Source organism: Antechinus flavipes, chromosome X (genome assembly GCF_016432865.1).
Source record: "Antechinus flavipes isolate AdamAnt ecotype Samford, QLD, Australia chromosome X, AdamAnt_v2, whole genome shotgun sequence".
Lineage (NCBI taxonomy): Eukaryota > Metazoa > Chordata > Mammalia > Dasyuromorphia > Dasyuridae > Antechinus > Antechinus flavipes.
In genome coordinates, this window is record NC_067404.1 from 1,744,603 (window position 1) to 1,769,676 (window position 25,074).

The following is a 25,074-nucleotide window of genomic DNA, read 5'->3' on the forward strand; positions in this document are numbered from 1 at the left end:
TTTTTATTTTTTCAACATTTGGCTTTCTCCTTAGGTTTTACCACCTCCATTTGTGTTTCACACAAATTGTGTGTGTTTTTGTGGTTAGACTTACTTTTCTCCCTTTAAGATGCGTCTTTTCTAAATTAGCAGTGTGCTCAAGCATCTTAAATTACACAATGTAACTTTGCTACAGGCAGATTGAAAGTGATGCTCCAGGTGTATGGGCACAGTTTCAATTTTTGCCACACCAAACATTTCCAATTTCATTTCTCAAGAGCCTCCTTATTCCTTTAAGTAATCTCATTTCTAACACACTAGGAAATTAAATTCTAACAAATCATTCAAAGAATCTTTCTGGGATCCAGCAAACCAAACCCAAAGGCAAGCGTTTACTTGCTTTACTTGGGAGGAAAAGATTCCTTTAATTTTTTTTCAATTAAGTACTTAATTTTTCCTTTCTTCTACTCCCCTCCCCCACAAATCCCATAAATAAAAACAAACGTAGTCAAGCAAAGCAAATTCCCACCTTAGTCACATCTAAAAATAAATGTTTTGTCCTCCATATGAGTCCATCACCTCTCTGTCATAAGATGGAGAGTTCTTCATCAGAAGTATTCTGGAATCAGAGTTGTTTGAGTCTTCCAAAATTGTTTGTTTACAATAGTGGAGTTTCTTCTATTTTTTGTTTACATCAGGTTTCTCTCAAACTGTACTCTTCCCCATGTCTAATAGTACTACATTATACTAATCATAATTTGTTCCTCCATTCCCCAATTAATGAGAACCCCACCTTAATTTCCAGTTCTTTGACAAAAGCTTCTGTAAATATTTTATACATATATGACCTCATATGCCTTCTCACGGTCTAATTATGCTATTTCCAGGTCAAAGGGTCCCCATACTTTAGTAATTTTTTGGCTGATTCCAAATTAATATCCAGAATGGCTAGACCAATTTACAGTTTCACCAGTAATGAATTAATGTGTCCTTTCCCACTGTTCCTCCATTACTTCTCATTTTTCTTTTTTGAAGATGGAGGGATCATTTCCTCCCATCTGCTGTTGTAAGAGTAATTTTAACTTGCAATTTCCCAACTATTAGTGATTTGGAACATTTTCATCATATAGCTCTAGAAAGCTAGACTTTTACCTTTGAGAATTTCTTTTTTATATCTTTTGACCATTTGTCAACTGGGTTATGGCTATAATTTTTAATACAAATTCTCCATGTATTTTGGATCTGAGATCTTTATCGAAAGATAGGACATCAGAGAACCCTGCTAAAGAGATCCCCCCCCTTTTAACTGATCTTAGATTTGTTATATTTGATTATGCAAACATTTTTACATAATCAAATTTGCTTGTTTGTCTTCTCTCTCCTTTGGTGGCAAATTGAATAGAACACTGGGACAGGAGTCAGAAGACTCAGACCCTTAACAGGTATATGATCTTGAACAACTCCACTTCATTTCTGTTTGCCTCAATTTTTCCATTTATAAAATAGGGATCATGATAGCACCTTCATCTCAGGATTGTTGTGAGGATTAAATCATTGTAAAATGAGATAATTGGAAAGGATTTAGTGCCTGGTATGTGGTGGGTGCTTAATAAATGATTGTTTCCTTCCTTCCCTTATGTTCATAAAATTGAAAGGTAGGTTCTTCCTTTTTTCTTCCAATTTATTTATGACGTGACCTTTTATATTTAGGTTTATCTACTAGGAGTTTATCTTGTGGTATAAGTTGATCATTTACTAATAATTTCTGCCAAAATGTTGTCTGGTTTTCCTTGTGATCTTTTTGCCAAATATTAGGTCTTATGTATAGGACTGCTTGCCATCTGGGGGAGAGGGTGGAGGGAAGGAGGGGAAAAATAGCAACAGAAGTGAGTGCAAGGGATAATGTTGTAAAAAATTACCCTGGCATGCGTTCTATCAATAAAAAGTTATTTTTAAAAATAAATAAATAAACAACAAATATTAGGTCTTTATTTCAGTAGCTGGGTTTTTTGGACTTAACAAAAATTGGTTTGCTTTTGTACCTGATCTGTCCCACTGATCACCCTAACTCCCACCAACATGGCTTGATGATTAGTGCTTTGTAGTACAGTTACATCTGTGCCCGATATTTTCTTTTCATTAATCAAGATTGGCCTTCTCACACCCTTCTCCACCCCACATTGAGAACACAAGCAAAATCAAACCCATTACACACCTGTATAGTCAATCAAGGCAAATTTCCACATTGACCTTGTCCTAAAAATATGTCTGATTCCTCATTCCAAGTCCTTAACCTATCAATCAGGAGATGAGGAGAATGTATAATCTGAGATCCTGTGGGCTTGCCCAGATCTATTATGGAGATGGCCCAAAGAGACCTTTTGAGCAAGCTCAATTTATTTAACATGAAGCCCTGGGTCCCCAACCACATAAATGGGGAAACCTCCTTTGATTGACTACTGCATCTAATATTGGCAAGACTGAGCCAGTCAGGCTCTCTCCACCACTCTGTTCAGTTGCTTTCTTTTTGGCTACTTTTATCTTCTGTGTCTAGAGTAGAGAAGACCCCAGGTCACCCACAGTATAAGCAGTACAACCTGAACCAGAATAACTGGGAATAACTCCTTTCTCTTCTCTCTCTTTTTTATTCCCTGCTCCAAGAAATCAACTCAGAGTCTCTACCCTATTTTGTTCATCCATTTCAGTTTCAGGTACTGGAGGTGATTCCCCAAGAGACCTGGGATTTCCTGCCATAAAGACCTTGGAGCTAGGGCTCCAGGCAGGATAGTGTATCCAGCCAGCCAGCCAGTCCAGCATGAAATCTTGAGACTTGAACCTTTTGGACTTGGGACTGAGACTGCAGCTAAGCTATGAAGCTAATCCCTTTTGCCTCCTAAGAAACTGAGTTGGCTTCCTGGGATCAGGGGAGTGAATTTGTATATTCCTGATTATACTTTTTGAAGTAAATATTCCTTTGTAAATGGTTTTGCATTACACATGGTATTCCATCACATTCTTATACTTATTTAGCTACCCGCCTGTGTATCCTCTCAGCTTTTAATTCTTTGTCACAACAATAAAAGCCACTGTAAATATTTTTGGTCCATCTTTATAATTTGTTTTGCTTACGTATAAGTTTTTTCATAGCTTTCCCTCCTTCTAATTCCTCCTCCCTTTCCCCTCTTATTTCCTTGCATTTCTGTACTCAACTCTATGTGAGTATGTGTTCTTCCCTCTTCTGACCAGTTCAGAAGTGAGGTCCAAGTGTCTTCTGCCCTCCATTTCTTCTTCCTTGTGTGAATAAATGTTTACTTGCACACCCCAATTATTTGGAATAATTTTTCCTAACCTTCTTGCCCTTCCCTCTCTCAGTATATTCTTCCAATTATTTTCTTAAGATTATCAAGACATAATAGAACCACTCTCAAGTTCTAATTAGACTCCTCTGAAACATGATGATAGAGTTCAGAGGGGACACATGTATCATCTCTCCATATTTGAATATAAGCAGTTTATCTTATCCCTTATAATTGTTCATTGGTATTTGCCTTTTTATATTTCTCTTCTCATGTTTGCACTTCAAAATTTTTAGCTCTGGTCTTTTCATTAGGAATGCTTAAAAGTCCTCTGTCTTATTAAGGGTCCACCTCCTCCCACCCATTTGCATTATATTCGGTTTTTCTGGGCAAGTTATTCTTGACCATAATCATTTGTATTCTGGATATTTGAAATATCATATCCCTTTAGAGTGGTGGCTGCTAAATCATAGGTGATCCTGACTTAGTATTTGAATTCTTTCCTTCTGGCTTCTAACAGCATTTTTTTTACCTGAAAACTCTGGATTTTGGCTATAATGTTCCTGGGAATTTTCATTTGAGGGTTTCTTTCAGGATGTGAAGGTGTATTCTTTCTATTTTTCCTTTGCTCTCAAGCTCTAAGAAATTTTTAAAGATTTCTAGAAATAGGATGTCTAGGCCCTTCATTTGCTCACAATATTCAGATAGTTCAGAAAATTAAAATTCCCTCCCTTAACCTGTTTTCCAGGTCAGCTGTTTTTGCTATAATATACATTTTCTTCTATTTTTTTCCAGCTTTGTGACTTTATTTTAATATTTCTTGTTGCCTCATGGAATTATTGGCTTCTATTTGGCCCATTCTAATTTTGGGGAGTTTGTTGCTTGCACAAGGTTTTGTGCCATTGTACTCTGCTGCTAATGCCCTTTCTAGTTCTTTCTTCCATACCTTTCATTTTCCCACTTTTCCCTTCAAGCATTCTCATTCCATTTATTTAAAAATTAACTTTTTTTAAAGTTTGCTTTATCTCTTCCAGGAATTCTAATTGAGTTTGTTGCAAAGCTGTGTTTTTCTCTGAGGCTTTTCTTATAAGTGTTTCGGAGTCATTCCCTTCTGAGTCTATGTTGTGAAAATTCTTGCCAAAATAATAAGTCATTATAGTGAGTTCTTTTTGTGTTTGTCTATTCTTCCAGCCTACTTTCTTACATTGGATTCAGTCTTAGGACTGGGCTCTGCAACATTCTGGAGGGAAGGTCTGGACTGATCCTGTTGCTTTCTTAGGGGTATTATGTAGTGTTATTCTCAGATTTTGAGGACAAGTGGGGGACCTGCAAGCTTTCAGTGCTTTCCAAGTGAGCTGATCCAAGGCAAAGCCTGATTGCTGCCCTTCTGGTGCAAGCTCTTGCTCTGGGTTTGGGTCTAGGCAAAAATAATAGACTGTTGCCATACTCAGGCCCCATCAATCAGCTGGAAAATTCTGTTAGTTCAAAGTTGCAGGCTCCCCTTAGATCTAGGATTCCTACCCCAGTTATACCTATGTTAGGTGAGCTAGATGATGGAAATGAGGCCCTGCTCCACAGCTGTGGCCTGAGCCCCACACTGCTGTTTGGTGTTGCCCTTGGCTTCTGAACTTCCTCTCTCACACATTCACAAGAACTTCCTTACCCAGGAATGCCACTGCTGTGAACATGTTCCCTTTTCACTCTGCTCTGGATCTGCAACCCAAGACTAGTGAGTGGGCACAAAGCTGTCAGGAAGCTGTGTCCATCATAGCACGTTGGCATGGGTCTGAGACCTCCTCTTGACCTAATGCAAAGTTTCTCCTTGTTTGTCATAGTGCTTCCCAGAAGGTGCTCCAACCCTGTCTCCAATGTCTGAAGAGTTCCCTTTCTGGCTTCCTAACCCAAGATGGGTTGGACAAATAACTTGCTATGACTTTTTCTGGACTTTCCCTTTATTACTCAATTGTATGCATTTTTCATATCTTTAACAGGAGTATAAAGAGAGTAGTTCACTGCATTGCTTCGATTTTGACTCTGTCCTTCCCTTGAGATTCATTATAATTTGTTCCTTCAGCTCATTTTCAGTATTTTTTATAGCTCTATAAAGTAATCTGTTGATAGTTTGCTTGGTATGGCATTGAATATTAATTTATTTTGTAGTCATTTTACTGCATTAGTCCTCAATGTAATAAATACTCAAACTTTTAAAATAGGGGGCCAGTTCACTGTCCCTCAGACTGTTGGAGGGCCGGACTATAGTTAAAAACAAAAATTTTGTTTTGTGGGCCTTTAAATAAAGAAACTTCATAGCCCTGGGTGAGGGGGATAAATGTCCTCAGCTGCCGCATCTGGCCCGGGCCATAGTTTGAAGACCCCTGCAAGTATGCATGAGCAATGAATACTTCTCCAATTATCTTGAATTTTGTAAAGTGATTTATAATTATAGTCATACATTTTTGACTCCCAAGTTTTTTTTTTTTTTTTTTACATTTTCATATAGCATTTCTCTTTATGCTATGATTTTTTTTTTTACTAACAAACAGAACTGCTGGTCCATTTCTATATGTTACCAATGATGATGATATGGATTGATTTTATTTCTTGCAGCTTTGCAGAAGTTATTATTTCAAATTAATTTTTCATTGATTTTCTAGGGTTCTTTAACTACATTATCATATTATTTGCAAAAAAATCTTAATTTTGTTTTTTCTTTGCCTATACTTTTATTCCCTCAATTTTTTTGTTTTTGTCTTAACTGTTATAACTAGCATTTCTAGTATATTGCATCATAATGGTGATAGTGAGCATTCTTGCCTTACCCATGTGTATTGGAAAGGAGTCAATGTATCTTCATTATAGACATATATAGATATATGATGTTGGATCTTAGTTTTAGATATATACTATTCAACATGTTAAAGGCTGCTTATTATTGATTTTTAACAAAGATTTTTGTCCATATCAATATAAGCATACAATTTTTGTTGTTAATTGTATCTATACTTTTCTCAGTACTAAACTTGTTAGATTTATTGGAATTATTGGGCAAAATAGTTTCCAATGTTATTTTTTATTTCTTCATTTGTTGTAGATTCTCATTTTTAATAATGCTAATCTTTTTAATCAAATTAGCTAATGATTCATTTTTCAAAAAAATTTCTTAGTTTTATTAACATTCATTTTTTGCTTATAATTTTATTAATCTCTTTGATTTTGGTTTTTAACTTGGGGTTTTTTATTTTATTGGTTCTCTAGCTTTTATTTTTATGATTTTTTTCTTCAACTAATTCTTTAGGATTGTTATTTGTTCTTCAGTTAATGTTTAATCTTAATATATAATCTTTTAATCTTAATATATAATAATAATAGTCTGTTATTGAATATGATTTTACTGCATTGTACTCAGAAAGGTTGTTTATTATTTGTACTTTTGTGCATTTCTGTGAGATTTTTATGCCCTAATACTTAGCTGATTTTTGTGATGTTATTCTTTTCTATTTTCTATTTCTTTCTATTCCCAATTGATGAGAACTTTAAATCAGCTTATTCTCAGGAATTGCTAAAAATGAGTCCATCTTGTTCTTAGTATTAATCATGATCAGGTCAGTTTTCTTATTGTCTTGTTAGCATAGAATGATGTGAAGCTGGAGTCCATTGTTCATCCATCCATCCAAGTCTCCAACCTCTGGGACTGCCTTGATTAGCATGTCTTTAGATGAGTTTGGAGCCTGATCCTCTTTGATTCCTCCCTGGCCTCTCCCCAACTCCTCTATACTACTCCTCTTACTCCCTAGATCAGGCCCCTGTTCCTCCTCTCCCTGCCCCACCTCGAGACTTTAAAAGTTATTCCCCTCAAAAATATGAGGCTTAACCACCTATGACTCTGCCTTGCAAATCTTTGTTTCCTGTGATAAATGTATATGACATAATTTCTTTGTGTCATTAACCATTATGATCATGTTATCACCTCACCAGTTACCAGAGCTTTATCCTGTCATAATTTTTCTAAGATTCAAGTTATTCTTTTTATGATTAGGTTTGCCTAACTATGAAAGGGGTATTTTGAACTCTCCAATTTATGCAATTTTACTATTTCTCCCAATAATTTATTGTGGCTATGTGTGTTATGCCACAGTTCTCTTTAACTGTCCTGACTCAGTTTCCCTGTACTAGTTTCCCTTGTCTCAGTTTCTTTAACTGTTCTGTCTCAATCCCCTAAGTAAACTCCCCCTTCTGGTCCATTAAGACTGAGGACCATTTGCTCTAAGGTTATAAATTGTTAGCAAAATAAACAAGAGAGTAGACCTCCTGACTCTTTTCTCCTCAAGAATTTACAATATCCCTCTAAAATATTCCAAGATACCTCACTGATATCTATTTCTGTGTATGCATACAGCCTGTCTCTGGGTTTTTAGGATTTATGACCTCCCCTATTCTGACAGAAGTTTTCCTGTGCTTCTTACCCCTTCCTTTGTTTAGAGAAAAGGTATTTAAGAAGTTGGGGTTCCTCCATTCATTGCTGGCGGCTGGATGCTGGAGGCTGGATTCTTTGGGATGACAGTCTCCTCCAGCCCTGGGACCAACATGGATTCCTTGGCCCCAGTATATCTTTATCTCTGTCTGACTGGATCATTTGAGATGAGAGTCCTGTCCAGTCAATCTTACTCTCCCATTAATAAAATATTAAAAACTCTAATCTCTCTCCTGTCTCAGTTTCTCCAGCATTACATGTGGTGGTAGGGAGTAGGGATTAGGGAACAAGCATTTATTAAGAATCTGCTATGTGCCAAGCACTGTGATAAGTGCTTTACAAATCTTATCTCATTTAATCCTCATAATAACCCTGGGAGGAAGGTGCTAGTATTATCCTCATTTTACTGTTGAGGAAATTGAAGCAGTAAAATGACTTGTCGAAGGCCACAAAGCTAGTGTCTGAATCTGGATTTGAACTTGGGTCTTCCTGACTCTGAGTCCAGTGCTTCATGCACTGTCAACTAGCTGTTTTGTTTAGCTGTTCCTTTAAGTGTTTAGAAGCTATGCCATTGTGCATATATGAGTATTAACACTATCTCCTATAGTAGTTTTCAACAAAATGTCGTTTCCCTGTTTGTCTCTTTTAATTAATTTTGTTTTGTCTGTTGCCTTGTCTTTAATCATACTACCACTGTTTTTTGTTTGTTTTAGTTTAGCTAAGGTATTTTGCTCCAATCTCACACTTTACTTCTGGAGGAATTTATCCTCATGTTTCTTGCAAACATCATTGCTGGATTGTGCTTCCTAATCTGTTGGACCATCTGCTTCCATTTTATACTTGACTTCATCTTATTCACATTCATAATCATGGTCATTGTGTATTACTCTCTGTACTATTCTTGCACTTTTTCTATGCTTTGGTACTGGTCCCTTCTTTATTACAGATCTCCCCTATTTCTTTCCCTTTAGCCTCTTTTTTGCTATCTCCTCTCCAAGTTGAGCATTTATTTTTCCTTAGGATTAATTCTTTCCCACTGCTACCCTTACTCTTATCCCCACTCCTTTCCATTATTTTGTTGTTCTCTCCTGTTTCCCTGTTCAGTTGTATGTATTTCTATATCAAACTGTGTTCCACTTTTCTTTAAAGTGTGTTCCATGGTAGAGATGAAAGTGGAGTGTTCAAATAAGCCCAGATCCCCTTATCCCTTTCCAAGTTATACAGACAATCTAATTGATTGAGGGGGTCCTGAATGGTGGATGTGGTTGATAGAAACTGAAGCACTGAAAAAGTTGTTGCCTCGGGCAGGCAGGAAGAGGGCTCTGATAGAGATCAGTTCAGCTCTGTGGTCTCACCTTCTTCGGAGGTAATCCGGGCAGAAACCCATGTTATATCAATTCCCTGAGGCTAAATGTTCCCTATAAATCTGCTTATGGCCCATGCCATTGGCACAGAATCTCCTTGAGTCCATCACAACAATCTCATTCCCCTTCCCCCATGCCACTTGGTCTGTCTCTTAATTCCACTATGCTTTCTGACCACACTTCTCATGACTAACTCTTTTAGGGTGCCAAGGCCCTTTCAGGATTTATTCTGCCAGCTAGCTAAGGGAAAGCCCCAACCTCATGGGGTGCTCTCTTTCTCCTGGTAAATGGCAAATTCCATTAGAGAATTTGCCATTTCCACCATTAATTATTAAAGCCCTTTTCTATGCTCTCCCAACTCTATTTCATATTTACCATTCCTGGTATCTATTGCATCCCTCCACTTTGTCTGTAACCTTTTTAAAATAAATCTATCTTTTGACAAAGAAAGTGGCCATTATGAACTCTTCATGTAACCAAAGCCTAACTTTTGCTGCCTATCATCATCTGGTACCTAAATAACATCCAATGCTACATCAGCCACATCACTAATTATGTGAAATAATAGATTCTACTCCCCCTTTGCTCTTAGTGTGTTCTTTATCCTCCCTTTTTTTCCTCAAGATAATCAAAACATAAGAAAAGTACTTTCAGGCCCTCTTATTTGACTCCCTCTATAAACCTTTATGATATTAGAGTCCTAAGGAGATCCTTGTATCATCTTCTTAATTGGAATGTAAAAAGCTCATTCTTATAAGTCCATTTTGATTATTCCCATTTACCTTTTTATGTTTCTTTTGATTGCTGTATTTGTTTTTCAAAGTTTCTGTTCAGCTCTGGTATTTTCATCAGGAACACTTGAATATCCTTTATTTCACTGAAGTTTCATTTTTTCCCTCTGTGAGATTAATTTTTTTCCTAGTTAACTATTATTGATTCTTTTGCCTTTTGGAATTTTTTCCATTCCCTCCACATCTACATATTTTTGTGTGTGATCCTGTGATTCCTTCATACTTGAATGCTTTCACTCTGATTTCTTGTAATACTTTTTTTTTAACCTGGAAGTTCTGGATTTTGGCTATATCATTCAATATTTTTATTTTAATTTGTTTTTAGGAGATGACTAGTGGATACTTTCTATTTTGGAGTGTCCATCTTTTTATATATCTGGGGAATTTTCTTTCATTATTTTAAAAATATAGTATTTCTTTCTTTTTTATCTTGGCATTTGGTCTTTCAATCATTGGCGTGGTCCAGTGACTACTAACTTCTTTTTCTTCCATCTGTTTTCCAGCTCAGTGCTTTTTGATAGATGTCTTACTTTTTTTGTTTTTGTTTTTGTTTTGTTTTTTTTGTTTTTGTTTTGTTTTGGTTTTTTTGCTGAGGCAATTGGGGTTAAGTGACTTTCCCAGGGTCACACAGCTGGGAAGTGTTAAGTGTCTAGAGACCAGATTTGAACTCAGGTTCTCCTGACTTCAGGGCTGCTGTTCTATCCACTGCCCACCTAGCTGGCCCTTATCTTTTGACTTTTAAAAGTCTTTATTTTCTAATGAATTACTTAGTCCATTCTAATTTTCAGAGTGTTAGTTATCTGGATAAAGTAACCTCTTGTGTTAAATTATTAATTTTCTAAATCTCTCTATAATTTTGATAAGTTTCTTCTCTTTTTTTTCAATTCTTTTCCCCCATTACTCTCCTTTTATTCATAATATTATTTTACACTCTTTAAAAAAATTACATCATTCCTTCTTGGAATTCTCATTGATCTTGTGGGAAATCTGTATTTTTCTTTGAGGCTTTGCTTTTATGTTTTGGGCATTCCTGGCATCTTTTATTATTATTATTATTATTATTATTAATCAAAATGACTTTGCTGAGGTCCTGCTATTTGAGTGTTGGCTGAATCCCTTCTCTTCTAGAAAATGTGAGTCCCTGATTCTCATCTGGGAATGAGTCTTTGATCCTTTGAAACATGCAGGGATTGACATTTGAGGGACCATACTGATAGCTTACTCCCTGCCTAGGTGATGTCTTAGAGTCCTCCTTCCTCCCTTGAGCAGGATCAAGGTAACCATGCTTCAGTCCTTTTCTTTGCCACAGAGGATGAGTTCAAGGTCCTCTCTCCCTCTCAAGGGATTGGGATCAGTGTTAGCCATGTAGAACCTACACCCTGGGGTTCAGCTGGGGATTGAGGTAGGTAGTTCAGGAAAAGGGCAGAGTGTTGCCCAGAGCTGAGTTTAATAGTTTCCTCCTACTCCATCATCTTGGCTGGTCTCCTTGCTGGTACATTTTCTTATAGATAAAAGCTTCCTTCTCTATACTGGAGAGAAGAGAAAAAAAATTAAAAGGGCAATACTTAGCAGGGCATAGTTCTTACACATCAGATAAAGACAGAAGCCCAAAATTGAAAATGAGTTTTAGAAGTTTCTCTCTATTTTTGGATTTTTTAGAGAGAAAAAATTTTAAATTGACTTCTACGTTTGAGACTCTTTTTCATTAAATTGATTTCAACAGAGACAAAAATAAAACAATCAAACCAATGCTTTTGCTTTTTGGCAATCACTGATTTGTTCACACAATATGATTGTTTTTAGATGAAAGTGAAGCAGGTTGTGGTCCTTTTAAGAAACTGTATTTTCTATTGATCTGTGATTCCTTTCAGATTCCCAGCCCCTCCTGGCTGAGGCATATTCTCCCCAGACAAGTTGTCTTTCCAGGATGCCAAAGCCTTTGATTCAATTACAAATCCTGGTCAAAAAGCATCTCTTTGAATTCCAGTAGGAGATGCGGGCTTGTCCCAGCCCCAATTCTGACTTGCTTGGGCTGCCCAGCCCCCACTGGTTCTGATCTGCTCCAGTTGTCCCAGCCCTCAGCAAGACACCCAATATAAAGTCTTTTGCAGATGGACCTTGGCAGCTCCCTTTGCTGTCAGGACCTTCTGTCCACTGAGAACTGCATCCTCAGTGCAAAACTCCATTTTCCATAGATCTGCCACTATAGAAGTCAGTCTCTGGTTAAACTGATTTCAACCTAACAATAAACTTTCATTTGCAACTAATATTTGGGAATGAGTGAATTCTTTCACTCCTAAAACCTGTGGCCGATTTAATGGGGATTCTTAATAACTCTCTTACAGCCACTAACCTCTAAACCACCAGGAATCTAGGCCATTCAAACAGCATCAAAAGGATCCTTCTTTTGGAAACTTTTAGATAATGTGTGGATCAGTTTGTTCCCCAAATTTTCTGGGTTTTGCTGTCTAGACAGGGTTGGTGATGTCTCTCTGACACAGACACTTCCATCCTGGACACATCAATTCCCACTCTAGAGGTTCTTCCAGCCTTCCACTTTGACAATTAGTAAGAGCTACTGGTAATGAAGAGTCTATCCTCAAAACCATTTGTTGACTGGCAGCAACTTGATTGGACTTCATTCAATAGGAAGCCTGGCTTTGGACCTGAAAGGGTTAGAATTAGAATTAGAATTGTTCCAAAGCTTATTGCTGCCTCTTGGGGGGGTCCTGATATCTTGATGTCAGCAATATTCTAGCCTTTCTGTCTAGACCAGGGATCAGCAAACTACAGCCCTTGGGCCAACTCTAGACTACAGCCTGTTTTTGTATGGTATATGAGCTAAGAGTTTTGACATCTTGAAATACAAAGAAATGCCTTTCTTTACAGTGTAAAAAATATCGTTCTCAGTCCATACAAAACTGATAAGAGTAAAACTGACCTAAGACAGCCCTGTAAAGTTATGTAAAATCACCAACAAAAAGTTATACAAACTCAAATGGTCTTACATCCTCTGGAGACAAGAACATGAGTCTTCATAAAATGTCTCCTTTCAAACTCAGATAGTCTTGCATACAGAATGTCAATTCTTAGACTCCTGTATAAAATAGGTCATCAGAAAATGTCTCTTTGCAAATCACTTCTCTCTTGAGAATGATATTGCCCACCAAGGAAGTCTTTCTCTTGGTGTCTCTTTAACAATAAAAGCCTTTCAGAAATTAGGCAAGGACCCACACTTAACACCATATACCAAGATAAGATCAAAATGGGTCCATGACCTAGGCATAAAGAACGAGATTATAAATAAATTAGAGGAACATAGGATAATTTATCTCTCAGACTTGTGGAGGAGAAAGAAATTTGTGACCAAAGATGAACTAGAGACCATTACCGATCACAAAATAGAAAATTTTGATTATATCAAATTAAAAAGCCTTTGTACAAACAGAACGAATGCAAACAAGATTAATAGGGAAGCAACAAACTGGGAAAACATCTTTACAGTTAAAGGTTCTGATAAAGGCCTCATTTCCAAAATATATAGAGAACTGACCCTAATTTATAAGAAACCAAGCCATTCTCCAATTGATAAATGGTCAAAGGATATGAACAGACAATTTTCAGAGGATGAAATTGAAACTATTACCACTCATATGAAAGAGTGTTCCAAATCACTATTGATCAGAGAAATGCAAATTAAGACAACTCTGAGATACCACTATACACCTGTCAGATTGGCTAAGATGACAGGAAAAAATAATGATGAATGTTGGAGGGGATGCGGGAAAACTGGGACACTGATGCATTGTTGGTGGAGTTGTGAACGAATCCAGCCATTCTGGAGAGCAATCAGGAATTAGGCCCAAAAAGTTATCAAAATGTGCATACCCTTTGATCCAGCAGTGTTTCTATTGGGCTTATACCCCAAAGAGATACTAAAAAAGGGAAAGGGACCTGTATGTGCCAAAATGTTTGTGGCAGCCCTGTTTGTAGTGGGTAGAACCTGGAAATTGAATGGATGCCCATCCATTGGAGAATGGCTGGGTAAATTGTGGTATATGAAGGTTATGGAATATTATTGTTCTGTAAGAAATGACCAGCAGGATGAATACAGAGAGGACTGGCGAGACTTACATGAACTGATGCTAAGTGAAATGAGTAGAACCAGGAGATCATTATACACTTCGACAACGATATTGTATGAGGATGTATTCTGATGGAAGTGGATTTCTTTGACAAAGAGACCTAACTCCGTTTTAACTGATAAATGATGGACAGAAACAGCTACACCCAAAGAAGGAACACTGGGAAACTAATGTGAACTATCTGCATTTTTCTTTTTCTTCCCGGGTTATTTATACCTTCTGAATCCAATTCTCCCTGTACAACAAGAGAACTGTTCGGTTCTGCAAACATATATTGTATCTAGGATATACTGCAACATATCTAACATATATAGGACTGCTTGCCATCTTGGGGAGGGGGTGGAGGGAGGGAAGGTAAAAATCGAAACATAAGCGAGTGCAAGGGATAATGTTGTAAAAAATTACCCTGGCATGGATTCTGTCAATATAAAGTTATTATTAAATAAAATAAAATTTAAAAAAAAAAACAATAAAAGCTTTTAAATCACAGCCTTTGAGTTTAGCAAATATCCTTTGCTGTGAACTCTCACCTTGAGGAACAAGGAAATTCTCATTCATTCTTGCCACACCTCTCCTTCAGTACCCTGCCCTCATCAAAACCAGGGGGTGGGCTGCAGTTGACCCAGAACTAGGTCACCTTTTTCTCCCTTCAGATCTTTATATATCCAAACTCAAAACAGTCCACATAGCCTAATCAAGCCACTGTCATACATGATAGGGAACTACAACTATGAACATGAACAGAAACATGAACCCAAATATCTTACTATGTCTAGGAGAGCTGACCTTCCTTTCAAAGGGTCAGAGTCCATAAGCTTGGTTGAGAGGCCAGCAAAACTAGGCAAGCATATTTGGAAAACACTTCCTCCAAGGGTAAAAGTGTCCCTTTCTTCTACTTGTTGGCCGTGAAAGACTTTTAGAGTACAGTGACCCAGAGTAAAGCTACCTTCAATCATGTCTTTTCAGAAATCTCTGTCCAAAAGTAACATTTCCATATGTAATATTTTTTTAATTCCATATTTTGGGCACAGATCTTCCGGGGACAATTGTTGTTACATTCCACAACTCAAATCACTTCTGATTAGAGAGGGTGGGAGTATGATGGGACAAAGATCCATCCTGCCTTTGAAGATCTTTGACCCAAGTGATTTCCATTACCAATAAGGCAAAGTTCCATAATGAGATCAAACATAGTGGAAAAAGTTCCAGGAACTAGGGTTTTAATTCATCACTTTCCCCAAACTGTTCTAATCCCCTTAACTCCTCTCAATAAGATGTCTCCTTTTTAATCTTCTCAAAGCTGCACATTCAAAAAATAAGCCTCTCTTCCTTACCATGATCAGCTTCCGGGTGTAATCTTTCCTAGGCATACAAAGTCTATTCAGAAACTGCTAAACTTTCAAGAAGAGGAATGAATGGCAAAAGACTTCAGTACAGGGCACTGTTTTGAATGCATGTGCTAGAAATCTCAAGCCCCCTCTACCATCAGCATCACTCAGACTTCATAAGGAAAGCCCAGGGCTGAGGCCAAGAGCTTTAAGAACATCATGCTTCTCATACCTACTTCCTATTGAGCTCCTGCATCCAGCCTTAAGAAGAGCAATTCTTTGTCAGTCAGACAGTGAATCTTTAAGTGCCTACTGTGTACCAGGTACTGGGAATACAAAAAAAGGCAAAAAGATAAAACCCCTCACCTCAAGGAGCTTACATACTAATAGGAGAAACGGCATACAAACAACTATGTGCAAATTAGCTACATTCAGAATAAATAGGAAGCAACCAAAAGAGAATTTCCAGTAGAAAGTTTCCTATATGAGGAAGGGAGGGTTTTAGGTGGTACCTGAAGGAAGCCAGGAGGCAGAGATGAGAACGAGCAGCATTCCAGGCCCGAAGAACAATCCGTGAAAATGGCCAGACTTGGGAGATCCAGGGTTTTTTTTGAGCAATACTGAGGACATCAGTGTCACTGGGTGGAAAAGCACAGGGCTTTTGATGATGGAAAACATATGAAGAGTGGGAAGACAGGAGAGTTGGGTTATGAATGCCAAATAGAGTATTTTGTATTTGATCCTAGAGGTGGATAAGAAGCCACTGGAGTTGACTAAGTAGAAAGATGATATGGTAGGACCTATACTTTAGGAAGAACACTTTAAGAGACTGAAATGAGAACAGACTGATATTGCAATAATCTAGGCCTGAAGTGATGGGGATCTGTACCAGGGTGGGGGCAGCGTCAGAACAGAAAAAGGGGGTATATTCAAGATATGCTGCAGAGGTGACATTAACAAGCCTTGGATATTAGAGGTGAGAAAGAGTGAGGAGTCCAGGATGGCTCCTAGGCTGAGCCTGGTGGAAAGGGAAAGTAGGTATGGGAAAGAAGCTGGGGAAAAGAATGACATGTTTTATTTTTACATTCAAAGGTTCTGATAAAGGCCCCATTTCTAAAATATATAGACAATTGATTCAAATTTATAAGAACTCAAGCCATTCTCCAATTGATAAATGGTCAAAGGATATGAACAGACAATTCTCAGATGAAGAAATTGAAACCATTTCTACTCATATGAAAAAGTGCTCTAAATCACTACTGATCAGAGAAATGCAAATTAGAACACTACTACACCCCTGTCAGATTGGCTAAGATGACAGGAAAAGACAATGATGGATGTAGGAGAGGATGTGGGAAAACTGGGACCATGATGCATTGTTGATGGAGTTGTGAATGGATCCAACCATTCTGGAGAGCAATCTGGAATTATGTTCAAGAAGTTATCAAACTGTGCATACCCTTTGATCCAGCAGTGTTTCTATTGGGCTTATATCCCCAAAGAAATACTAAAGAATGGAAAGGGACCTGTATGTGCAAGAATGTTTGTGGCAGCCCTGTTTGTAGTGGCCAGAAGCTGGAAACTGAGTGTTTGCCCATCAGTTGGAGAATGGCTGAATAAATTGGGGTATATGGATAATATGGAATATTATTGTTCTATAAGGAATGACCAACAGGATGATTTCAGAAAGGCCTGGAGAGACTTACATGAACTGATGCTGAGTGAAATGAGCAGAACCAGGAGATCAGTGTAAATGGCAACAACAACATTATAGATCAATTATGATGGATGTGACGCTTTACAACAACAAGATGATTCAAACCAGTTCCAATGATCTTGTGAAGAGAGCCATTTGCACCCAGAAAGAGGACTGTTGTTCACTTGCATTGTGCTTTCTTTCTCATTTTTTCCTTTTTGACTTGGTTCTTCTTATGTACCACAATAATTGTATAAATATGTGTACATATATTAGATTAACATATATTTTTGACCATGTGTAACATATACTGGATTACTTCCATCTAGGGGAGGGAATGGAGAAAAGGAGGGAAATTGGAACACAAGGTTTTGCAAGAATCACTGTTGAAAAATTATCCATGCATATCTTTTAAAAATGAAAAAGTTTTAATAAAAAAAGAATGGCATGTTTTAGATATGTTGAAATTAAGATAGGACATCCAATTCATGATATCCAATAGGCAGTTAGAGATGTGAGATTGTCCCACAGAGAAGACAGAGGGGTTTGGCTTGCAAAAGTGGATCTGAGAATCAGCACAGAAGTAATAAGTCTATGCTATCTTATGAGGCTACCAAGTGAAGTAGTACAGAGAGAGAAGCAAAAGGCACTTGGGACAGAACCCTGAAGGACTCTCTCCATTAGCAGGCCTGACATTAAGATCCAGCAAAGGAGACTGAGGAGCTACCATATTGGGTAGGAGGAAAACCAGGAGAGAATGGTGGCACAAAAACAAACTATCGAAAAATGCAGAGAAGTCAAAAAAGATGAGGATTTGGAAAGGGCAACATCTTTGCTGATTAAAGATATTGTTAGTAACTTTGGAAAGAATGGTTTTCATTGAATGATGAAGTTGGAAGGCAGGCCATAAAGAGTTAGGAAGAGGGTGAGATGATTGGTCTTAAGGAATTTAACAAGTACTCAAGGAGAGAGAGACATGTGATGATAGAAGGATCAAGGGTGGGGTTCCTGAGGATGGAGAAACATGGACGTGTTTATAGGCAGCAGGAAAAGAGTCAGCAGACAGGAAGAGATTGAAATGAGATAATGGGGATGATAGAGGGAATAATCTGACAGAATAGAGTGGGATCACTTCTTGATAAGGAAAAGGGCTTCTTCTTCATGTGAGACAATGGGGAAAGAGAGAACTGAAGAAGAATCTAGGTGATGTGTAATGAGCAGAGAGAAGTTTTCGGTGAAATAGGACCCAGTGTGGGTGGAAGGAAGGGGAGCTAGAAAAAAAGGTTGAAAGAGCCAGTGAAGTGAGTGGGATAGTGAGTTCATTTGATGTTTGGTCATTCTTCAGCTGTGTCTGATTCTTTCTGACCCTAATTGGGATTTTCTTGGCAGATACTGGAGTGCTTTGTCTTTTCCTTCTCCAGCTCAGGGTCACATAGCTAGGAAGTGTCTGAGGCCAGTTTTGAACTCAGGAAGATGAGTCTTGATTCCAGGCCTGGTGCTCTGTGCACTGTGCTTCCTGGTGTGTTAAGTAGGATGTCTTAAAAGGATTTCCTAGCAGCAACGAGGATACTTTTGAGGTTATGTAGCATAAATTTGGGGAAGGACCCAATCAGCAGATTTTTGTGATTTTCTCCAGGTTCCACGCAACTTGCATGTGGGAGTGGAACGATTTTAAGGTGAGGTTTGGCAAGGCAAGATTGGTGATATGATAAGGGGACAAAAAATTTAGGGGAAGATGACCAGATAGAGTTGAGAAAACTGGTTCACCAAAGGATTAAGAGGGAAAAGAGTATGATTAGGACACAGATGATTGCTTGGGAAGAAACAAAGAGGTTCAGAGTTTAGAGGTCATGGTATGGAAGAGCAAAAGGGTTTGGGGTTGCAAGGCAGGATGACAACAGATTGTAATCAGATAGGGGAATTTTAGAGTTCATGAACATAGAGGTGATATACTTGTAGGTGATAGTAAAATCAAAGGTAGGACCATCTTTATATATGGCTGAGGTGGAGGTGACAAGGTCATGGGAAGTAGGAAGTTGAGGAGGTCTGAGGTTAGCATGTTTGAAAGAGCATAGCTATGTAAGCTGAAGTGAGGGAAGGAATTGGAGAGAAAGATTATGAACCAGGTCCTGAACTCACTGAGGACATAAAGGGAATGTCCTGGAGGCCCATCCATAGTAATTACCAGAATTTCAATCAGATGGATCAAGTGAATTTTAATTATTACTTCACTCAAGGGAAGGAAAGGGAAGGGAAAGAATCTGAAAATGGTCAAGAGGAGCAAGGAGAATTCCAACTCCTCTACCTCAATTAATGAACTGAGGGGGAGGAGTGAAAGTGCAGCTATTGATGGAAAGAGTGACCAGGGTATGTCATCAAGAAGTAAACAGGTCTCAGTGAGTTCCAGAAGATGGATAGGAAAGGAAAAGATTTAAGATGAAACCAAATTTGTTGCTTATGGAGCAAACATCCCAAAGAACCATTTCTCAAACATAGAAGGAACTGAGAATATTTGTTTTAAAAAGAGAAAAAGAGCCATGTCCCAATTGATAAATGATCAAAAGATATGATCTATGCCCACAGGGCCATAAATTCACACATAGCCTTTGACCTAACACCATCATCACTAGGCACAAATACTATACACACAAAATTATGGGTGCTTGTGATGGAATATTATTGTTCTTTGGGAAATGATGAGCAAGATGCTGGGCGGGAGGGGACCTGGGAAGTCCTCCATGAACTCAAGCAAAGTGAAATGTACTGTATACAAAGTAATAACAATGTTCTGCAATAACCAGCTGTAAACGACTGCTATTCTCAGCAAAACAATGACCCATGACAACTCTGAAGGAATTGTGAAAAATCCTATCCCTACTCAGAGAAGGAACTAATTGTGTCTGAATGTCTGAATACAGATCTCTCTTTCCCTCTCTCCCTCTCTCTGTCTGTCTCTCTCTTCCCCTTCTTTCCTCTCTCTCTTTTCAAACTTAATTTTTCTTGAAAGTAGTTCCCCTCCCCCCATTACAGTGGAAGATCTATGCTTTCTTTCACAAAACAAGTTTTATGGAAATATTTTGCATAACTGTACATGTGGTTTCTTAATTGGGATTAGGGATAATGAAAAGAACCTGGAACTCAAAAGTTTTAAGAATAAATGTAAAAAAAATTTTAAATATAACTGGGAAAAATATTAAATTTTTAAAAATCCCAGAGAGCACAGCAAAAGGGGTGGGTCACTTTAGAGTGGGATTGGAGTAGGGGAGAATAGCTGAGATTAGATTGAAGTGAATGGTATTAAGGGACTAGATAAAGAATAGCGTTTCAGTGATGACGGCCAGAGATGCAAAATCATTGTGACAGGGAAAGATATCATGCAACAGGGAGTTTATTACTGCAGAATGAATTCATATAGGCTTTGATTGTCTATAGGGCTTTAGGATACAGTTTTCTTAGGGCCTTAGGAGGTTTTGAGAAGGGACAAGTACTGAGAGCTGAAGAAATACTTTTCTTCTCCTTAAGGGAGGAGTCTGGTGCTCAACAGAATGGTGATTTTCATTTTCCCAAGAGAAGCAGCAGACTGGGCAGGAGATCTGGTGGGCTGGAAGGCTGCCTTTCCCCTATATCAAAGGCAGGAGACTGGTGTGTGAAAACATGTTGTTTCTTGGTCTCCAGAAGGAATGCTTCTGGACAAAGGGCTCTCCATCCTGGATCATCATCAACACTGACTACTCTGCCTGGCCCAGCTCAGAGTTAATATGAAAGGCCCCAGGGACAAATTTCCTGAGGGATTGGATTGAGTAGGGAAAATTCAAAGGCTTAAATAAGGATTGTGGCAATGTAAGTGAAAAGGAGGAAATATATACAAGAGACATTGTGAAGAAAGAAATCATCGGTGTCAATAGTTTAGGTATGCAGAGTAAGGGAGAAAGAGGAATCAAAGTTGTGAACCTTGATGAATTTGTTTTGGGGTATGTCTATGAGATATCCAGTTTGAGATGCAAAGGGGTAAGTAAGTGGAGATGTTAGACTGGAGGTGAGAAAACAGGTTGGGGAGGGCCAAATAGATCTGAGACATCTGCATAAAGACCACAATTGAATCCACGCAAATTGATAAGACCACCCAATGAAGGAGCATAGAGGGAAAAGATATTTTTAAGCCTGAGTTTGCAGAATGAATGGGTTGGATTGAATAGTTTCTGATCCAGCTCCAGCTCCATGCTCTACTGACCAGTCTCGGTAAGAGCATTCAGAAAAGGTTTGTCCACCAAGGATGAATGTGTTAACTTTGTTAACTTATTAGAGGCAGCTCGATGGATTGACTACTAGAGCTGGGTTTAGGAAGCTCTTCCCAAATTCAAATTTAGCCTCAGACCATTCTGAACTGTGATCAAGCTGTGACCTTCCGTTTAACCTTTGTCTGCTTCAGGTTCCTCATGCAGAAAATGAGAATGATACTAATTCCTACATCCTAATAAAATGAGAGTTAAACAAGATAATAGTTGTCAAAGTGCTTAACACAGCGTCTGACACCTAGTGTTATAAAAAAACCGTTAGCTATTGTTTAGACCAGGGATACAAGAGAGTATTATATTGGGTTAGCTAACACTGCCATCTGGTGGCTATAGAGCATCTCTTCCTTTGACCAGGTGGGGACAAACTAGAGCAATAATTGCTTTCCAATTCAGTCCAGTCCCTAAGTATTTATCAAAGACTTCCCATGCTCTTAATGGTTTCCTAAATGCTGGGGAGAGAGGTACAATGAATCAAGTAATTTCTGCTCACAAGATTCAATAAGTCTTTATTCTGACTTTCAAAAACGTATCGGTCTGAAGGAGGAGCAAACATGGAAAGATGGCTGAAGGCAGACCATTCTTACAGGCGAAAGCCCCTGGCCTCCTATTCAGGAAGATTCCCGAGTATTCTCTGCACTGACACATTCATTCATTTAGACTATGGGGAACTAAGTAAGTTGCTGAACTCATTTCCTGAGAAACGAAGTTCTATGACATAAAAGGGATCTTGATGTAGGAAACAGTGAAGCTCATTTCTAAAGGTAAACTTACACATAGACTGAATCAGTTTCTCTATGAAGGATGTTTTGAGGGATAGAGTGCCTTCTCCCCTCAGCCCAAAATCTCTGCTATTGACCCATTCTCTGTGATGCAGTTAAAAGAACTCTTGAATTTTGGCACTGGGGTCACAGAAAACATTACCCTCTGGGCCAGTCATCTTCTCTTAGCCTTCTTTCCTTTGGTGTCTGGGTTAATTAAGCATTGCCCATTTTTTCAAAATGGGAGGAGAGTGGAGAAGGTATCCCAGGAAGAATCTGTACCCACGGGAATCTTTAACATAGAGCCAGCCTAGGCCAAACATTAATAGACTTTCATTCCATCTCCCCTTTCTAACATGTATAAGTTGTATATCTTCATGTAGAGAAGGCTATAAAATCTATTTTCAGAAGTGTTGTAATTTTATGAAATGGAAATGCCTCAAGAAACATTGGTGCTAATCTGTAGTACCTAACTGTAAGGGAAATACAACTGGTAGGTGCTCAAGCTGATGGTATTACATAAGGGGTAACCCCAACTCGCCCACTGTAGAATACCAGAAAAGCTTTCATTGCATTAGACTGAAACAGAACTAAGTTATTGACATCAGTACCTTCAATTCAAATGGAGTAAACTGTTTGTGGAAGATGCTTTTTATTCAAGGAATGCAGCATATTATTGATCATATACCTAGGTTCCTACAGATTATACTCTATTTTTCCTCCACACTTTTAATGATTCTTCCTATACACAAAAATCTAATAACTTGGAAGTTTCCAATGACCACTAGCTAAAAAGTCTTGAAGAATTGAATAGAATTTAAATGTCACGCTTTCCACTTCCAATAGTATATTGCCAATAGTATATATCCAATAGTATATCCAATAGTAGATAGTAAAAGGGTTCTCCCATTAACTGAGAGCAATAAAAACCAAAAGTTTATGTGCTCTGTTTTTAAGAAGTCTACAGTAGTCTACAAGCAGGCAAGCTTTCATTAGCTTCAAGTGAAATAGTCTATCAACTGACAGCAATACCAGTCAAACTGATTAAACCATATAGATTATTAGATAATATATGCTTTTTACTTCAAAGAAACTATTATTTTATAGGTCACGTAGCTGGGATCCTGGTGATAGACTATGTTTTCCTCATGAGTTTTAAAGATTCCTTTTAGAGATAGAAATCTAACATGAACTGGAGCTCTATTAGATAAGATTCTTAAAGAATAGAGATGAATTTAAATATCTTGATTCCTAGTTGTACCATTCCATTGTCTTATATTGAAAAAAGACATCCAGTAAAGATGTCACTATATTTTATTTGATGAGTTTTCAGGAATTACCCCTCTTCGATACTAAAAAAGGGAAAGGTGCCTGTATGTGCCAAAATGTTTGTGGCAGCTCTGTTTGTAGTGGCTAGAAGCTGGAAAATTAATGGATGCCCATCAATTGGAGAATGGTTGAGTAAATTGTGGTATATGAATGCTATGGAATATTATTGTTCTGTAAGGAACGACCAGCAGGATGAATACAGAGAGGACTGGCAAGACTTACATGAACTGATGCTGAGTGAAATGAGCAGAACCAGGAGATAATTATATACCTCAACAACGATACTGTTTGAGGATGTATTCTGATGGAAGTGGATCTCTTCGATAAAGAGAGCTAATTCAGTTTCAATTGATCAAAGATGGACAGAAGCAGCTACACCCAAAGAAAGAACACTGGGAAATGAATATAAACTGCTTGCATTTTTGTTTTTCTTCCCGGATTATTTATACCTTCTGAATTCAATTCTCCCTGTGCAACAAGAAAACTGTTCGGTTCTGCACACATATATTGTATCCAGGATATACTGTAACCTATTGAACATGTAAAGGACTGCTTGCCATCTGGGGGAGGGGGTGGAGGGAGGGAGGGGAAAAATCGGAACAGAAGTGAGTGCAAGGGATAATGCTGTAAAAAATCACCCTGGCATGGGTTCTATCAATAAAAAGTTATTTTTTTAAAAAAAGGCATTACCCCTCTTCTCAGCAGTCTGACACTTAACGAGATTTTTTAAAAATTTAAGATGTCCTATCAATTGATAGAAATAGCAACCTTATGGGTGTAAACAAGGTGATATGTAGACCATGAATTTTAATTCAAGAAATGTACTGGAAGCTAGCTCTCAAAGATTATATTATACTACTTTTTCACTGAAGGTTTTTAAGTTTTTCTCCTTTAGACAGTCACTTGCCATGAAGTGGAGATCTCCACTAGCTCTTGAACGAAGGTGTGGGATGAACTGAATTGGATTTAAGTGTTGCTTCTCAGTTGCAATATTCCATTACTTTAGATTGCAATAGAGCTATCCCATAGATAGGGAATGATACAAACCCAGTGGGAATAAAGCATTTGACTCCCAAAAGCTAACAAATTTCTAGTTTTCCCTAAAGATGACACCATGCTATTCTGCTTGTCCTCAGTCCCTCCACCTCCCCCTGGACTTTTCTGGAAACATCCTTTAAGCAAAATAGCAAGAACAGAGATATCATGGTCTTTGAAACAGTCCTTTCCTACCAAATGATAGCAATACCAACCCAATTGCAATTATGCAATTATACAAACAACAAGAATTATAGGAAACACTCACTAGAATGTATCAAGATGTATGCTCAAATATGATCTGGTAGAAAAAAGGCAGTTTTAAATTCTATTCAAAGAATTTACCAGATTGCTTTTCGCACATAGAGGTTCTTTTTTTGGCTGAGGCAATTGGAGTGAAGTAACTTGGCCAGGGTCACACAGCCAGAAAGTGTTAAGTGCCTGAGGTCAGATTTGAACTCAGCTTCTCCTGACTTCAGGGCTGGTGCTCTATCCACTCTACCAAACTAGCTGCCTCTCACACACAAAGGTGTGTTCTTATAGCTGGTACTTTTTTCCCCCGCTGGGTCTGAAGGAAACTCCTAAAG

General features: G+C 38.1%; 1 long non-coding RNA gene across 2 annotated transcripts in view; it reads right to left on the bottom strand.

Moving 5' to 3' along the window:
• Positions 1-3,465: 3,465 nt before the first annotated feature.
• LOC127542890 (uncharacterized) overlaps positions 3,466-25,074 on the bottom strand; it is a 74,973-nt gene continuing 53,364 nt past the window's right edge. For both annotated transcript variants that reach the window (XR_007948911.1, XR_007948910.1), the window contains exon 3: positions 3,466-11,430. This is a non-coding gene — a long non-coding RNA (uncharacterized LOC127542890). The remainder of the gene's footprint in view (positions 11,431-25,074) is intronic.